Raw genomic sequence first — 5,947 nt, 5'->3', positions numbered from 1 at the left:
TGTCTAAATAATGAATAAGGTGCTCTTTTGGAGGCCTAGAAAAAATATTTTGAGTTTAAAAAAATATTCAAAAAAGTTTGAACTTTAATATTCAACTTAAGGTTGAGGCAGATGTCTGGATGCTGCTGCTGCTGGTGACATGTTGATGCTATTTGCTGTATTTTTCTGATCCCAGATATCCTTGACAGGCATAAAGTGGATTACAATCTGCAAAAGAACCAAAGGCCAAGAGTTGGTGGGGATGTTGCAGTTTGTGCATGAGACCTATAAACCTGGTGTCAAATATCCTTAGTTTAACATTGTATGCCATCCCTGGGTTTGTTTGAAATAAGGAATTTCTGTCTGTTGCTGTCTCTCTCTCTCTTTCTTTCTCTGCATAAACATTCAGTCTTTTCCAAAATGTGGTCCACAGACCATTTGCATCAACTTCGTATGAGTGGTGAAATTGGAGATTCCTGATCTAGAACTAATGAATGAGAATCCCTAGATGTAAGGTCAGAAAGTCCACATTTTAAAAAGAATCCTGCTATTCTGGTATACATTAAAGCTTAGAAAACACCACCACAAAAGTCTATCTATCCTATATGACAGCAAGAATTGTTATATTTATCAATTGTAACTAATCATTAGAGGAGTTCATAATATTGACTACAGGATCCCAGGAGCTCCATAAAGTTCATTCCAAGGCAACATATGTTTTAGAGATTGGCCTATACCATCCAACCTCAATATTCAGCCTGTGCATACTGAAAAACAGCTAGGAATGAAATGCACTTTAACAACAATTTATTAATAATTATCACTATAGTAGTTTTATGTGTGCAGAGCTAAGTACTTTGAGGATATAAATTGGAAAACAGTATGATTCCTGATTCCAGGTGACTCCCATTGTGGTGAATTGGCTAAACCAAGAGCCTCACTCCTATGTATCTTTTGGCAAAATTGAATGAGTACTTCTGGAATCTATTCTCAGGGTTGAAGAAAATCACCCTGTTCCACTTTGCTTTCTCATTGATTCAAAATCCATATCTAGTAATCCCAGATGTATTTCATTAATTGGAATAGTCAGGAATTAATAATTAGATTTCAAATAAGACAGGATGAGTACCCAACCTATGGGAGGGTATCAAGGACAGGGAGCAGTTAAAGATTCTGTGCTAGATATCCATATGGCTGTTCAGTGTTAGCCAACTCAGTGGGGCCGAGAGCTTCTCTCCACTCTACCTGTCTCTGAGTTGGTCTGACCAAATGACCATGGTTTCTACTTTTTAAAAAATAATATATTTTTTAATTGATTTCAGAATGAGGAAGGGTGAGGGAGAGAGGGATAGAAACACCAATGATGAGTGAGAATCATTGATTGGCTGCCTCCTGCATCCCCTTTACTGGGGATGAAGCTCTCAACCTGGGCACGTGCCCTGACTGGGAATCGAACCATGACCTCCTAGTTCATGGGTTGATACTCAAACACTGAGCCACACGAGCTGGGAAATGGTTTCTACTTTTGACCTTCCTTTGGCACCTTACTCTGACATCTCCTGTTTGTGATTCTGACCTGGTAACTTATGCTCATCCAGAATCCGTTACTGAATCTGCCACCTTCTTGCCGATTCTGTTTATCCACAAAGGATAAATGACTTCAGGGACTGTGTAAAGAAAGTGCTCTCTGTGTCTCATAAGTCTATAAATAGCACACCCATTGCACCTATCGGCACAGTAGGATAACTTGAAATACACGCATTGGTTACCCATGTGTTCAACCATTTAATCCAACTCTTTGAGGAGCATGTTGAAAAATAAACAGCAATATCTGCATCATGAAGAAAAATCAGCAAATCCTTTAAAGAGAATTCATCTATAATTTTACAGGGGATAAAAATAAAATAATGTGATTTGATTTTTGGTGTCAGAACACTAAAATTTTGCACTATTGTGAATGGAAATAAAGAAAGCTGATATTTATTGAGCACCTACAATCTGAAATTTACACAGGTTGCAATAAGCCCAGATGGGATTTGAACTGAGTTCTATCTGATGTTATGCTAGACTTTGGTAATTAAAATATTTTTCTCCTGGCCACAAATGGCCTCCTCCAAGGAAACCCTCTAAGTTTAACAATTAATTATCTAGACCCGTGGTCGGCAAACTGGCTCGCGAGCCACATGCGGCTCTTTGGCCCCTTGAGTGTGGCTCTTCCACAAAATACCACAGCCTGGGTGAGTCTATTTTGAAGAAGTGGCGTTAGAAGAAGTTTAAGTTTAAAAATTTTGGCTCTCAAAAGAAATTTCAATCGTTGTACTGTTGATATTTGGCTCTGTTGACTAATGAGTTTGCCGACCAGATTCTAGGTCAATAGCAGTATATGTGGAATCTCATCTGATAACATGTGTTTGTCCTTGATTGTGGATGTAAATTGTGTTTTGTCTTTAATTCTGATGATTTGTGTTTATGTACTTTGGTTTTTATTGCATATTTTCTGCTCACCAGTTTCTGAAACAAGTAAGCCTTAGCTCTGATTAAAGAGAACAACAGCAAATCAGTCTCATGTGATTTTTTTTACTGTAAATGAATTACATTTATTACATGTCTATATAACTTTATGCTGTCTGCTGATGTGAAGTCAAATTGGTCCTATGCTGATGTGGCTGGTTTATTTTTTATTGATTGCTTTTTAGAGAGAGAGAGAGAGAGAGAGAGAGAGAGAGAGAGAGAGAGAGATTTGTAGTCCCACTTGATGTGCTGGTTTAGCATGCATCACTTTTGTGGGAGGTACAGTTTGATTCTGACTGTGATGAGAAAGGAAGACTCTGATCAAAGCTTTGGAGAGAAATGTGCCAAGGCAGTCAGAGTGCATAACTCTGACTTGAATACATAGAGCTTAATTTTGAGAGATGAGGAATCGGAAAGGAGTCAGTTAAAATGGGGCATTAACTGAGGGAATCCTTTTTTATATAAGAGAATGCATTTACAACTTTATGAAGCTTTATATCTAACACTAAGAGAGACAGAGCAGTTTGAAATTAGCTTGGAAAGAAGTACAGCAACTTCAAACAGAGCAAGAAGATAAAAAAAATGCTCAGTTATTGAGGGCCCCCTATGTGACTGTCAGTGTACATACCTTCTAATTTTCACACCACCAGCACCAGAGGATATTCTTATCCCCATTTTACAAGTGGGGAAAATGAGACTCAGGAAGGTGCATGACTTGTCTAGCACTGTACAGATAACAAGTGGCAGGCTTTGAATCCAGCCTGGCCTAACTCTTCAACATGTCTCAGTTGGCTCAGGCTGCCATAACAAATGACCAAAGACTGGATGGCTTAAACAAAATTATTTTTCTCACAGTTCTGGAGGCTAGAAGTCCATGATAAAAGTGTTGAGGTTTGATTTCTCCTGAGGCCTCTCTCCTTGGCTTGCTGATGGCGGCCTTATTACTGTGACTTCACATTACTGTTCTTCATGCATATATCTTCCTGGTGTCTCTTCCCCTTCTTATAAGATCAGCAGTCAAACTGAATTAAAACTGTGCCCTTATGACTTATTTTTAGTTGAGTTAACTCTTTAAAGGCCCCGTCTCCAAATATAATCACACTAGCGGCCCAGTGCATGATTGAATCATGCACGTGTAGGGTCCCCTACACGCTTTCGCTTTTCACGGTGGAGCTGGGTGCCTGTCCACTCGTGCACCAGGCCTTTCAGAAGCCTCCGGCTCGGCGGAGGCTTCTGAAAGGCCTGGTGCCGGAGCAGACAGGCACCCAGGTCCCCCACTTTTGTTTTTTTTGTTTTTGTTTTTGTTTTTGCTGTGAAAGAGCTCATTTATTGGGGTGGTGGACTCAGTGGATCCAAAGTGGAGAGCTGGTGAAGGGATCGGTGGCTTCCAGTTTCAAGCGCTGGTTCTCAGTCCTGCGGCACCTGTTTATGGATCTCTTCGGCGAGGCTGGGCCAGGTCAGGGCCGCACGCACTTTGGCATCCGGGCCAGGGATGCTCTCCAGGCCCCACAGGGTGAAGCGGCTGAAACGGGCGGAGGCACGAATAAAGCGGTCGAAGTCCCACTCCAGCGCCTCCGGGGGTTCCACCAGCTCCTGCTCCTCCTTGTAGGATCCCGCTGAAAAGTCCTGCTTCCCCACCGACTGCTCTTCCATCACCATCACGTATCCCAGCAGGCCAGGAGGCACCTCCACCTCCTCGCCCCTCAGACTGCGGCCCCGAAACGACACTTCGAGTCCATTGGGACCCTGACGGATGGCCGGGGTGAAAAAGCGCCCCACAGGGGCAGCCGGTTAACCCGGACTTCACAGGGCAGGAGGTGCAGCGTGTGCGCAGAGTGACGGGGCGTAGGTGGATGCGGTGCTTCTCCATGTCTTCCTCGTCGCTGCTCTCCATCCTCTGCCGGGTTTCCGTGGCTCGCTGACTGAGGCCAGAGCTCGCTCCCCCACTTTTGATGGTCCGCGGCCGCTGAGGGGGTCTCCCCTGCTGTTGAGAGGTGCAGAGGGTGGGACCCCCTCAGCGGCCCGGATCTGGCCTTTGAGAGGCACAGGGGGCGGGAGTCCAGCCCCCTGTACCTCTCAACAGCAGGATAGCCCCGCTCAGTGGCAGCGGATCCATGCCTCTCAATGGCCGGATAGGCCACCCTGAGTCCCGCCCCCCAGCGTAGCGGAGTGATGGTAATTTACATGGTACGCTATTATTAGATAGGATTGGGGGATAGGGCTTCAGTCTGTGAATTTGGGGAGGACATACATTAGGAATTAGTCCATAACATCACCCTAGCCAACTATACCTTAGATGCAGTTTCAGGAATCTGAGATGGGACTGGTAATAAAACTAGATCATGTGGGGCCTACTCTGGTCAGACTGCTGGGTATAACTGAAAGGGATTATGTTTACCCTGATAAAATTTGTGAGAACTCTTAAATATGTTGAAGGGAAAACCAAGCAGCCTTGTACATAAATGACCTTATGAAACAGATCAGTTATTGAATGACAGTGCCAGGCAGGACTAGGGTTTGAAAAGAAATCTATCTTTGAGAGGTTATAAGTTATTGCAAAAATTATTAACAGATAAAAGATTTTATGCTATGTTAATGCTTTTGAATTTGCTCTAATGGGGATTTGTTAACTCACTTATATTTCATTTACTCATTATAGTTTTTGCTTATTAATAAATAGCTTTTTTAATTTAGTCTCTGATTTAAACTATCTCTATTTTATAATCATTCCTTGGTTGACAGGCAGTTCAGGCAAATATTAGAGTCCTTCCAGCACTTAACTACTGGCAGTGAAATCTCAAAGCTGAGGTAAAATTCCTATGCGAGAACTTCAAAGCCTATGTAAGAATTCTCTTAAATCTCGAACAATAGTAACAGAACGCGAATGACAAATGCCATTGGTGGTAGCCTTAATTGACCATGCAATTGCAGCCCTGTGCTTGGGGTCTGGCTATGACTCAGTTCTGGGGTCCACTATTGGCAAGCTATGCTATTTTAATACCTCTTTCCCTCACCCTGGGGGCAGAATATAAAGACCCATCAAATATATACTACATTTATTACTTTCTCCAATCTACTGAACTTGTCATTCTGTCATAGGAGGAAGTTAGGTTTGTCTGAGATCATTGTCAGATTGATAGAGTGCCCTGTGTACCCTAAACTCTTTGTCAATTGATTATTTTTCTTTTTTTGTTCTGGTATTTTTCTAGGTATGGAAGTTAAAAAGTCTCTCATTTCTGACCATTGTTTTTCCTATTTTAAATGCTGCTTTATGTTCACCCTTTCTCATTTCAGTCTTCTAGTAATTTTCCATGAGCAGGATTCATATGCAGCAAATCTAGAAGTTAGCCAAGCCGATATTGATGCCTTCCCATATCTCACTCCTCAGTCTCCTGGAGGAATCCTTCTCCATGAGGAATTTAAATTATGCTCCCACCCCATGGTGGGCTTATATTCT

General features: G+C 42.4%; 1 pseudogene across 1 annotated transcript; it reads right to left on the bottom strand.

The window, feature by feature from the left end:
• Nucleotides 1-3,897: 3,897 nt before the first annotated feature.
• LOC307095971 (ribonuclease H2 subunit C-like) lies at nucleotides 3,898-4,448 on the bottom strand (annotated as a pseudogene). Its single transcript has one exon. The product of its transcript is annotated as a ribonuclease H2 subunit C-like (transcript).
• Nucleotides 4,449-5,947: the final 1,499 nt, after the last annotated feature.

This window comes from Cnephaeus nilssonii (genome assembly GCF_951640355.1).
Source record: "Cnephaeus nilssonii genome assembly, chromosome: X".
In the NCBI taxonomy this organism is placed as follows: domain Eukaryota; kingdom Metazoa; phylum Chordata; class Mammalia; order Chiroptera; family Vespertilionidae; genus Cnephaeus; species Cnephaeus nilssonii.
This window is presented reverse-complemented; position numbering and strand designations above follow the sequence as displayed.